Source organism: Agelaius tricolor, unplaced genomic scaffold (genome assembly GCF_023055355.1).
Source record: "Agelaius tricolor isolate 1412-34295 unplaced genomic scaffold, bAgeTri1.0.p SCAF_31, whole genome shotgun sequence".
NCBI lineage: Eukaryota > Metazoa > Chordata > Aves > Passeriformes > Icteridae > Agelaius > Agelaius tricolor.
Genome location: NW_027269291.1, coordinates 6251796 through 6264146, shown reverse-complemented (window position 1 = coordinate 6264146; position 12351 = coordinate 6251796). Strand labels below are relative to the sequence as shown.

At 50.5% G+C, this 12351-nt stretch overlaps 1 protein-coding gene and 1 long non-coding RNA gene across 11 annotated transcripts in view; one reads left to right on the top strand and one right to left on the bottom strand.

The window, feature by feature from the left end:
* Positions 1–1735, bottom strand: part of TLK2 (tousled like kinase 2) — a 42982-nt gene extending 41247 nt beyond the window's left edge. For all 7 annotated transcript variants that reach the window (XM_071450516.1, XM_071450521.1, XM_071450522.1 and 4 more), the window contains exon 1: positions 1228–1735. The gene's annotated coding sequence lies outside the window, so the exon portion shown is untranslated. The remainder of the gene's footprint in view (positions 1–1227) is intronic.
* Positions 1736–2241: 506 nt separating this feature from the next.
* LOC139601742 (uncharacterized) lies at positions 2242–10896 on the top strand. 4 transcript variants are annotated; one of them, XR_011683006.1, is made up of 4 exons: positions 2242–4485; positions 4575–4954; positions 5062–5174; positions 6384–10896. It is a non-coding gene; the product is annotated as an uncharacterized lncRNA (long non-coding RNA). The 4 variants fall into 4 exon arrangements; XR_011683007.1 differs by having other exon boundaries at positions 2242–4954; positions 6384–6459; positions 6905–10896; XR_011683005.1 differs by having other exon boundaries at positions 2245–4954; positions 6384–8394; positions 10350–10896.
* The last annotated feature ends 1455 nt before the right edge of the window (positions 10897–12351 follow it).

Below are 12351 nucleotides of genomic sequence, written 5' to 3'. Positions count from 1 at the left end.
TTGGCAACCCAACACTATGGATGGCCTTATTTGAAGGGTTAAAAATTTACCCTGCATTACTGTGTAAACAGGCTAAAAATCGGGAAATACATAATTCAAATCCTGAACTGAGAAAAAAATGGGACAAAATTCACCGTTCATTATAACTGTGAATCACATCTTCCCAACTGCACCAATCAAGTTCATTTCCAGAAATGTCTGTTCCAGTTTCATTTTCTGGACTAAGGTAGAAAAAAATAAAAAGGCCAGAAACAGAAGATAAAGATTTGCTGTGTAAAGAGCATATGAGATGAGGAAAGTTCTTGAAGGGCAGCAAGTGCCCTCTAGAACAGGCAGTGCACAATTGTTCCTTTTATGAACTGTCCATTTTGTCCCTGCTGCTTCCTCCAAACGCTGCAGCTCCAAATCACAGGGGCAAAGTGAATCCATCCGGGAGCATTCTCAACTGCTCTCCCAAATCAGTCCCAAGCTTCAAAAACTAATGGGATCCTAAACGTGGTTATTAAACATCCATATTTCTGCCACAGGCTCTAAAAGCCCAACAAAGCTCTCAGCCCAGTTTTCAAAACAGGAAATCTGAGTAGCGAGGAAAATGACAGACAAGCCGCAAAGGCCAAGATGTTCAAGAGCTCCCAGGGCTCTCGTCCATCATGGGGCGACCATCCGCAGGGAATTGCATCCCCACACCGGGATGCTGCTCTGGGAAAGGGGCTGACACAAGTTGCCCCCCACCGGGGGCTGCTCCGGGACGCGTTGCACCCCTCCAGGCAGGGCTGGCATTCCCTCCTGTCCTCCTGGGAGGGGATTTCCAACACCCCTCTCCTACCCACTCGGGACGCAGACGCACCAGCTGCCAAGCAAGCAGCCTTGCCCCACTGCCAGCTGCTGCACCGCCTCGGCCTCTTCCTCCTCCCCTCCAGCACCGCCTCAACCCTCATCCCGAGGCTTCGCAGGCCATGCCCCTCCGCCGCCCCCAGCTCTCACCCCCGCCCGCCAGGCCGGGCCGGGCCGCGGGGCCTGCGCTGCTTCGTGCCCGGCGAGGGGCCCAGGCCGCGCTGCCACCGCCCTGGGTCTCAGGCCGCGGCCCTCTCACCGTGACCCGGGCCGGCCCGCGGTACCAGCCCCCGCCACCGCCTTCCCCGTGGCCGCCCCCACCCACTCTCGGGCCGGGCGGGGACGAGGCGAGAGGTGTCCCCACGCTGCCCCCGCCGCCCCTGGGGGTCTCACCTGGCGCTGCCGCTCCTGCCGCCGCCGCCCGGCCCAGCGCTCCCCGGGCACCGCGCGGATCCCGCCGCCGCCGGGGGCAGGAGCAGCAGCAGGAGGAGGAGGAGGGAGGGAGGGAACCTGCTGCGGCGGCGGCGGCACGGGCGGGAAGAAGAGGCCGGGGGCGGCTCCGCGGCTTCAACCGCGGGCACTGAGGCTGAGAAGGGCGGAGGGGAAGGGTGGCGAGGGGTGGAGAGGGAAGGCTCCGGGCTAGGGGTAGGCCGCAGATCCCCGGCCTCGCGTGAGGGGCCTGGCCGGGCCGGAGAGCGCGCGGGCCGGCGGCGGCAGGACAAAGGCCTCGCGGGAAGACCCGGCGGCCAGGTGGGGCGGGCGGACGGGGCGGGGGGTGCACGGGGCCGGCGGGCGCGGTGGGGCCGGGGCAGGTGCGGCCCCTCGTCCCTCCCGCCCCGCGGCGCTGGGCCCGGCCCGGCCGATGGGGGCACACGCGCTGGGGAAACCGCGCCGCGTCTCGCGAGACTTGCGCGGCGGGAGGGGGGAGGGGGTCAGAGGGGGCGTGGCTTGAATGGGGTGGGGCCTGAGGGGGCGGAGGGAGGGGCGGGGGCGGCAGGTGGGGGGGGGGGGTCAGTGGGGCCTGGGGGTCAGGGCAGGTCGGACAGGGCAGGAGGAATGGGGGGGGGGGGGGCACACAGGGCAGGGGGGCAGTAGGGGATCAGAGTTCTACGGGATCTCGGGTGGGGCTTGGCCCTCATTTGGACCTGTGGCTCAGGGCAGGTCTGAAGGGGCAGGGGGCATGGCAGGTGTCACACAGGTCTGGGAAAGCAGCAAGGGCTCAGGATGGACTATGGGGTTACGGGATTCGGGGGGGCTGAAGGGGCAGCAGGCTCAAGGGCAGTTCAGATCTGGCTTTGGGATGGGGACAGGCCTGGGTGGCACTGGGGAGTAATACAAGTGTGGGCAGGAAGCAGAGGTTCAGAGTCTCGTGGGGTCAGGGGGACTGGGGTGGTAGGCACAAGGCGGGTTCAGAAGGGCCTGGGGGTCAGGGAAGGCCTGGGGGGCGCAGGACATATGGAGGGTGGTCAGACAGGGCTGAGGGGCAACAGAATGTCAAGGTGGACTATGGGGTTATGGAGGGATGAGGGGGCAGGCACAACGCAGGGGTTGGATCCAGCCTTGGGGTGAGGTCAGGGCTGAGGGTCAGCAAGGTGGGGCAGGGGGTGATCACAGATGGAGGGGCAGCAAGGGTCAGGGGGCAGAGGGTGCTGGAGCATGACAGGCACAAGGAGGGGGTCAGATCCAGCCAGGGCCTGGGGGTGGGGCAGGGCAGGCCTAGGGACATGCCACCACCAGGGTAGCAAAGGTTGACCTACCCCCTGTCTCAGGATGCCCCAGAGAGGGGGTGCAGGTATGACATCCCACCCCCCATTTCTTCACCTCCTCTCCAGTCTCCATCTTACACACCCACGAGCAATCTCACTCCCCAAACCACCCTCATCCCCTGGAGTAAAGGGTGCAAAGGCACCTCAGCACCCCCAGCTGATCCCCACTCCATCCTTGCCCCCTGGGAACACCACATGGAATGGGCCGGGCCCCTGGTTCGTGGCTGATCCAACAGGTATATCATCTGTGAGACACAACTCGGGTGCCTCAGCAGCCCCCAAGACACACTCTCGCCTTTCCAAGGCCAAACTGTCACCGCAGCCGGGAAAAGAGGCCCCAAAATTAATAAAGATAGGTCTTGTTCCAGCTGGAATGAAGCAATTCCACTGCAGTTCACTCGGCAGGCAGCAGGGGCAGGACCCAAAGCGCCGCGGGTGTTGCACCCGCTCGCTCCAAGGCTGAATCAGCTTTCCTAAAAGCAAACAAGCAGGACAGGATTGTTGGGAAAGGAAGTGGCCAGGCCTGTCCAAGGGGAGGCAGGCGCGGATTAGCAATGGGAACGGAGGTTCCTGGAGCTCGATAAAGGATTTGCCAAAGCTGGGAACACAGAGGGAGCTCCATCCCCTCCCCTTCACTACGTGACATCGAGCGATTTATGACCGATCTGGAGCCGACTAGTTTGGCAAAAGAGATGTGGAGAGGAAAAACTGCTCCTGCAAGGCGATGGGGGAAACTGTTATTTTAAAATTGCTAATTTATTGTACTTTGTTACGTTGGTGCAGCAAATGGCTCTGGGAGTGCTGCCTGCTTGTGCAAGCTGCTTTTCCTGTGCTTTAATCTGATTTTTTTTTCAGTACAAGAGCCACTCCAGTTTCAGCTCCTGCTCTGTAAGTCACATTTTCAGCATGATCAGTGGTAGGAATTTGTAAAATAAATAATTAAATAAATAGTTGTTTGTGTCTGTGTTGGGTTGTGTTTTTAAAGAAAAAATCCTGGAGTAAATATTCCATCAGCTGGTAGCTAATTACAGCCATTTAGGCAACATTAATTAGGACCACTTGCAGTGAACATTGTTCAAGGAGGTTTAAATTTCATTAGTGCATTTCAGTTTGATTTTGGGTGGAGAGAGGAGGAGTTGTGGAAGCTGTTACACCTAATAAAGGGGCTGACTTACTGAACCCTCTAGCTCTTCTGGACTTCACTGCCCTAAGAAACACCTCCAACTCCAAATGGAGCAGTTCATCCCCTCAGAGTGCCAGAATTGGACACCAGTAGCAACCAATCCATGGTACTGTCCCCCACCTTTGTGTTTTAGGGGTTATAGGGGATCATTTTGGTCTAATTTTTCTCCTGTGCTTTTTTGACAGCGCTTGATGGGGCACTTCCTCCTCCTTCTCCATACATTGCTAGGGACTGCAATGCCATCAGTATTTCCATGTAGGCCACCAGAAGAAACTTTTGCTGTCACAGAATCACAGAATGGTTTATGTTGGAAAGGTCCCCAAAGGTCCTGTCCCATCTTCTACCACGGACAGGGACATCTTCCACCAGACCGGGTTGCTCTGAGCCCCATCCAACCTGTTCTTTTACACTTTCAGGGATGGAGCAGCCATAACCTCTGTCATTTCCTGATGGTTGTTTGCTCACTGTCATTTTCACTGAAATCACAGAGCAATTCCCCTCTTCTCCTTCCCTCCAGCAGGACCAAATTCCCAGGGAGAGCCTCCTGGAGAATCCACTGCAGCCAGGATGCTTTCCTAGACATCCCTTGATGCACCACTGAGTTCCAGGCCTGTCAGAGGACCCATGGCAACAGCCCTGGGCTCTGTCGGGTCAGGCTAGAACAGAAGGTGGTGACATCTGATAAGGAACAGATAAACTCAGGTTGCACTGTCCTCCTCCTGTGACTCCCCCTCTCCTGCCCTGCATTCCTCTGAAATAATTGAGGTTTCTCTTCTCACTCCCAAATTCAGGACTGGGGCACATTCCCTTCAGCACATTCTGTAAAGGCAGCCCTTGTGTTTTGCAGTCCAAGTGCTCTGCTACCTCAGCTCTGCTCCTGCGTGTCCAGAAGCTCATCCTCGCTGTAGTCATATCCTTCCTGACACTCCTCTGCTGCACACTGAACGATGGTCTTCTCCACCTTCATCCTCTGAAGAGCTGCTCAGAGCAATACTTCCAGCTTCAATTTCCTTTCCAAGATGCCAAAATTGCACCTCACACCAGACATGGCAGCTGGTCCCTTCGTGGCACAGAGAGGGAAGGAATCAACAAGTTGTAACTGTATTTCTGGCTGTAAGCAGGAATTTCAGAGCAGCCTTTAAGGATCCCGCTTGCTGTCAGCAGAGTACAGGTAGGTACAAGGGATTTTTAGAAAAGTTTGTCAGATAACAGTAGGAAGGAAGTTACTGGATAAATTTCCCAGTGATCTCAGAACTTTTTCCTCCTACACTTCATCAGGACACAGCTCTGAACAGAGATGCACTGCACAGCCCAGCCTGGTACAACACTTTCAACTGTGCTGTGCCAGCACATGTGAGATTGGGCTCCCTGGAACAGCAAAGGTCTCTCAGGTAAAAATATAATTATCAGTGTTGACACATCACAATTGGACTACTTTTTATGACATATTCTCTCCTGGGAGCTGATCCCCCAGGTTTGGACTCAGCAGAGAATTGGTAGAGTGTTTTTGTTTGTTTTATGTTGGTGGATTTTTTGTTTTGTGCGGGGTGGTTTTGTTTGTTTGTTTGGCTTTTTGGGTGTTTTTTTTGTTCTTGTTGTTTTTTTCAATAAGGAAAGCCAACTTATCAGAAGGTGCTTCTGGTCAGAAAAGGTCAGCTATTTCTGTTCTTACAGGGAAAGGTTTGCTCTTCAAAGTGGCTGTAATATGTAAATAGTTCATCATTTTGTACAGGAAATTTTCTGATTCAATTAAAAATTCTAATGTCAACTTCTAAGATACTACTTCTAATAGCTTATAAAGCCTCAAAACTAAAACAATATAAGTTTAGAAATCAAGATTCTATTGACCTCAACTTGATTTTTCCCATCATATTACAGTTAGGGAGCAATTTCTGAGTGTTTCACATTCTGGCCTAGCAAGAGAAGAAACTATTTGGACCTCCAAGAATTCTCATGCAAAACTCCTCCTTCCAGCCCACACCTGAGTGATGTATGAAACTATTCTGTTTTCCCTTTTTCTCATTAACTTTTTATGAGCCCCTAAGCTTTGGTCCTTTCAGAGGAGCTTGTTATGAGCAACAGAGTATGCACATGACTGACCAAATATTATCTCATCCATGGGGACAAGCCAGCTCTCTGCCAGCATCAGCTCTACCAGATCTCTCCTGTCCACATCCTTCTCTCCAGGTCTGCCACCAACCAGTGTTAATGCCTCTGATTACATTACTGTGGTAGCTCTCCTCTTCTTGTCTCAGCCTCCCTGGATGTCAGTAATATGCTTAGTACACAGCACTTGTATCATGTTTTGAAAAACCACTCAGCTGCCACAGCCATCTTCTTTGTCACTGGAGCTTGGAGCTCCCCTCCACAAGCACACTCAGCAAAACAGCAGCAAGCCCTGCCTTCCCCACCACAGCTTCTCTGCTAACCCACAGGACAGATTAGACCAAAGTTGGGTAAGATTTCATAGAGATTTTAACAGAGCATATAACAAGTTCCTTCTGCCTTCAATTTTGGAAAAATAAAATGGAAGTAATCAGAAGTAAAGATTCTGATATTTTTAATGTGTTTGGTGACTTTTCTTTGTCTCTGCTTTCCAGGCTTGTGGAATACGCTAACTGCATTTTCCCAAGCATTTCTGTACTGCCATAAGGTCTGGAAATCTACTGATACAAGGTACACAACAGAAGAGCTGAGAGTCGTCAGTGATACTAGGACACAGGCAGCTGGGGACTGGAGAAAAACAACAAATAGCCTGAATCTTTAAAACATAAAAGCGGGCATATGTAATCTCAAATCCAAACATTTTATAGCACTGGGGAAAAAAAAAAAACCCAACCAAAACTCACAAGAGTACAACACTCAACAGGGTTTTGAAGATTTTAGCACCATGGATGATGTCACCTCCAGGCATCACATCCTGAAGAGACCTACCCTTGTCTGCACAGCAGATATTGTTAGACCTAATGAGGCATGAGCTGCCAGTGAAGATTTTTCTAGGCTTGTGGCATTCAAAACATGTCCATTCAAAACATGTTGCCCTTGTGTGGATTCTTGTCTACTAAGGGTAGGGCTTTGCCACACTAGGAACATTAAAAGTGTCCTTCCTCATTTTCCTTAGGGAGACAACTGATATTTGAGATTTGAGCGCCTCCAAGATAACACGTCATTGCCTGACTCCTTCCTGAGGCCATTCCAGACTCTCCACCCTCCTACACAATGGAGTTTATCTCTGAGGTTGTTCCTGCCCCTCCCTCTCTCTATACCTTCAGGTATCCCATTAGGGAGGCTTTGATACCCAAACCCAGTAGGAAAGCATCCAGGTCACTCAGCCTTCACAGAAGCAGCAAGCCATGTGCAGCCCCAGAGCCCTGATCCAAGGCAATGTGCGTCCTGCTGCTGGAGGAGGAAGGTGGCTGTGTGCAGGCACCTGGAGTTGTGCAGCCACCTGGAACCGCACAGCTGCCATGGCCCAGCTGAGGGGAAACAAGCATTGCAGGTAGGAAAGGAAGATCTCTGTGACCCCAAAGCACACAGTACTGGAAACATTCACTGGTTCTGCAAGCATTTGGAACAAAGTGATCCTCCTGAACGTGCCAGCAAGTCCTTCCCTGTCCTTGCTCACTCTTGGATTCCCAGAATACAAGAGGACTTTATTCTCAACAGGGATTGCCCCCTGCTTTTCTTTCTCCTGCATAAAATGGGCAAAACTGTGGTCAGAGACAGGATGGAGTTGAGCTGCAGGCCGTGGCACGCACCTGCAGGAGCACATCGGAGCACAAAGAAGCACATGGCAGCACAGAGAGGCTTGTCTCTGCCTGACCCTGGGGAGAGGAGGTGCCACGTGGCAGAGCCCTGCAGAGAGGAGCCTGCCAGAAGCTGACAGACGGGTGAACAGCCGTGACCACCCCACAGAAGGATTTTAAGAAAGCGTGCTGCTGACGTGGCGATGGGTGATAGGTTGCTTAGTGAGAACTATTGTATAAGGAAATACTGTGTCTTGAAGAAGTGTATAAAACCAGCTTGTTTCTTTGAATAAATGATTCTGATTCCTTGCTGGTCTGAGTCTGTGCCTCAGTTGTTAAAAATGGCATCCCAAATTGGGACTTGATAGGCAACTAGTGGTTGCACCAGTAGCAACGCTCGGCTGAACTTTACAGGGGGCTGAAATGAAGCCTGGGAGCTGAAATGAAGCTTGGGAGCTGAAATGAAGCTCGTGGTGCCAATCAACTTTTCTGCAAGACTGAAGGTAGCAGCTGAGAACAATGGGCGATGAACAGAGCATTGCAGAGACATTAGAAGAGATTTTAAGAAAGCATGTCAGGAAAGTTGAATCTACAGATTTGGACAGATTCTTCTTCTGGGCAAAAGACTATGATTCAACTTTAGATGACACCAATATTTTTGACCCTCAGACATGGGACACTTTTGGGCATGCATTGTGGGACAGAGTTATGCAAGTCAATGCAGCACTGACAAAGCTTTTGCGTCCGTGGTGGACAGTGTGCAAGGCACTCACGGTGCATGCGGCACCCGCAGACTGGACAATGAAGGGCGCTTGTGCCACTGTAGGAGCCGTGCTGACCCCTTCTGCACTGCCAGCAAATGACCGTAAGTCTATTGGGGCTGATGGAGGAGAACCAGAAGATGGCTTCTGGTTCCCCAACCCATTTGATCCTGGAGGGAACCCTGATGGTATCCTAGAAGTGCTTGTTCTGCCCTGTGCCATCAGGTGGAGCCACGTTGCATTGAGCAGCTGGAGCCAGGTGGGCCGTTCACGGTACTGTGTTCCCTCTCTGTGTGCCCTCTGCAAGAGTGTGGCTTCAGCAGCAGCGGGAGGGCGTGGGGAGCCGCAGGGGTGCAGTGCTGTAGCGGTGGTGGTGAGTGCAAGGCACCAAACACATGGTGGCGGGCACATGGCAGGGCTGTGCCACGCTGGCAAGCACATGGCACAGCCAGGGGACGGCGGCAAATGCTGCGCTGGTGACAGAGCAGGGCCGGTGGGATGTGAGCAGCTCTCTGCAAGTGGGCAGTAAGAAGGAGACCCAAGGAGCTGGTGGCACTGGCAGGTGCAGTGCCAGGTCCCTGCTCCCTGCAGAAGGCAGGGGTTGCCCAGGCAGACTGGGCCACCACCTTCTGCAGGCGTGGCTGCAAGCTTGGCATAAAGTTCCTGCTGCTGGTCTATGAAACTGTCCTGGTTTTGTTACTCAGAATGTTGCCACAATCCTGGAGCCTATCTCAAAGACTGCTTTTTTACCACACCACCTTGTGACCCCCTGGATTGTTCTAATTGCTTTTTGTTATGGATGCTCCTGTATTTTTAAGTATTTTTTTGCTCTTGCTAAAAACTAACTTTATATTTTCGCTAAACTGTAGGTTTTAACATGACTGTTAATTAGATTAAAGGTTAACTGGGTGATGGTAATATATTTCTGGATCCAGGTAGCATTAATACATAGAGTTTTTATGAAGGCATTTAGTTGTGAGAGAATTATTTAATGTTACTTATATGCATTGTTTTGGTTACATTAATAAAGTTTTGCTTGTACATATTTTGGGGAAACCCTCCCAGTCAAGGCTTGGGCCCTGGCCTAGCCCTGGCCCTGGCTGCTTAGGGAAATATACCATCAGATCAAAGTGTTTCTGCACTAGAAGTGTAATCAATTCATTTTGACTTGCTGATTTGGTCTTAAAAAAGCTGGACCCCCTTTTGAGGCAAACTTAGAAACCTTGTCCAGGAAAAGTTTTCCAGGTCCTCACTGTAAAATGGGTCTCTGTGGTGGCAAACAGCAGGCCTGTATAAGGTCTTGCAGACTGAATCCTAACTTGGTCTGACATAGCTGTGAGAAAGCTAACAGCTCTTCATGAAAACAGAAACCTGTAACAGCAAAAACCAACTTGTTTCCCTGCAAAAGAATTCTACAGATTAGGACTGTTTTCTTGCACCTGTTTCAACAATCCCAACCGTCTCAGCAAAAGAATGAAAACAATATCTCACAAACAACCCTTTCTTGCACGTAGACACCTTGTTCAAGACTGACTAATTACTATGGAGTAACAGCTTATTACTGACCAATAGGGGAGAGACATGGGAGGGTTTATAAAACTATATAAAGGGATATATAAAATAAAGTGGTAGATTTTTTCAAATCTTGAAAGAGTGTGTCTTGTCTCTCTGAAATGAGGTCAACAGCAACAGGGCTCTCCAGTGGTGGCAGACTGTGGGTGATGGTAAAGTATTTAGGCAGTTAAAGGTATTATCTGGCTTATTTTTGCTCAGTAGTGCTTGTTGTTTTTTAGATGCATTGTTTTACTGGGTTGAAATATGTTCATATTATAGTTGTTAAAACAAAAAAGAGGGAGTGTGGGGATGGGCTATATTCCCCACAAAGGCCTTACATGTTCTTAATTTTTACAATCACATTCAGAATGACCTAACTGCAGTCTAACAACATTTTTGTAAATCACAAGCTCACTCAGACTTATTAAGAATCTTGAAAGTAGAAAATGGGAAGGACTCTTTCCATTGATAACCTGGGGACAAAGTTATGCTTGTGTTTTCACAGATTCCAGTCCACAATGGGTACCTGCAAGAGTGATTCAACCAGCCTTGGTTGTTCTGGCTTTATCATCAGCTTGTGGGGAAGCTGAGAGAACAAGAGGAATGGAGCTTGTTTGGTTTGGGTTGTGGGCCAGTGTTGGAATGTTCTAATGTTGGGAGTGTTTTGCTTAGTGATTCTTGTTTGTATAAAACAAAAAAGAGGGAATTGTGGTCAGAGACAGGATGGAGTTGAGCTGCAGGCCGTGGCACGCACCTGCAGGAGCACATCGGAGCACAAAGAAGCACATGGCAGCACAGAGAGGCTTGTCTCTGCCTGACCCTGGGGAGAGGAGGTGCCACGTGGCAGAGCCCTGCAGAGAGGAGCCTGCCAGAAGCTGACAGACGGGTGAACAGCCGTGACCACCCCACAGAAGGATTTTAAGAAAGCGTGCTGCTGACGTGGCGATGGGTGATAGGTTGCTTAGTGAGAACTATTGTATAAGGAAATACTGTGTCTTGAAGAAGTGTATAAAACCAGCTTGTTTCTTTGAATAAATGATTCTGATTCCTTGCCGGTGTGAATCCATGCCTCAGTTGTTACACATAATAACATTCTACCTTACAGGGCTTTGGAAAGCCTTATTTAGACAAACTGCTCTAAGATTAGTGTAAGAGGAAAATTAAATCAACATCCTATTGTAAAGCCGGAGTTACTGCACACACTTTTTTCTAAGTATATTCAGCCTCTTTGTGAATGTCTGCAAATACATTCCAACCTTCCTAACGAGGCTCATCTCAGTAGGGAAGAAGTCACTTGCAGTTGTGGAAAAGTCAAGATTTAATTTTCTGTGTAACCTCCATTGACCTCTTCAATCCACTATTGGCACTGAATGTGGAAAAAGCTGTGTGGCTGTGTAATTACAGAGTGCAGTGAGGTGGCCCTGCCCAGGTACTGCTCCCCAGGTGAGGGGCATATGCAGCATGCCTTGAGCTTGGTCCCAGGAATGAGGAAGGAGTCCGAGGGGAGATCAGGCAATTTAATCTCCAAATGAGGAAAGCCACATCCAGTGACCCCAGGGGAAGGTGGTACCTCTCTGGTTACACCTGAGCAGATCCCCTCGTGTTCCACACACAGCACAGAGGTGTGTGCCTGGCCCATGCAACCACGGACTATCAACAGCAGCTTCCCACTTCCCAGGAACTGAAAGTAAGTTTCACATTCCAAAGATTTGGCAATCCCCCAGAACTCCCTAACTTCCACATAACATGAAATTACAAGAGCTACGAGTGTCCTTATCCAAAGATAACCTGAATACAGCAGTCACGCTCCACCCCAAAATCAAGATGCTGATCCCATGCTATGTTTGTACTTGCAGTGAAGGCTTTTTAGGGTTAACACAGTTTAGAACAGCAGGGTCCAAACCTCACCAGGATTTTCTTCTTTCCTGGAAACTGCCAACAGGCTGGGAGCTGCTGGCAGGTGCTGACATGTAAGACTTGCCAGTGAGCTTTGCCATCACTGCTTTCCAACTGCTGCCATTTCCTGCTCATCCCACTGTGGGTCAAAGACCAAGAATAAAAGCCTTCACTGGCATGAAAACTGCCATGCCATACAATCCCTGGGCAGGAGGGAAAAGCAGAGGCAAACATGGCTCAGATTCCCTTGCCTTTCCCTGCCTGTGTTCCAGCCAAGTGTCCAGGCCTGGCTCATGCTCTTCTGACTCATGCTGTATCCTATTTAGTTCAGATTAGCATTCAGGGCTGCCTACAAAGGTAATTTCCTGCAATGTGTCCCACCTTTTAAGCAACACAAGCTCCCATTCAGCCAGGCAGTCACACACAGGAACTTACTGCCCTCAGCAAGAGCTAAAAGCACGAACTCCAGTGCTCTGCTGGTTAAGCACAGTGCTGACAACTCCCTTCCTCCAGAGCACCTCACTTTGCAGGAGGGTCCTCAAAACAATTCCTCCTAATCGTCATTTTCCTGGTAATTTCTATCTTGCCTTGAAACACAGTTAAAATCAGAA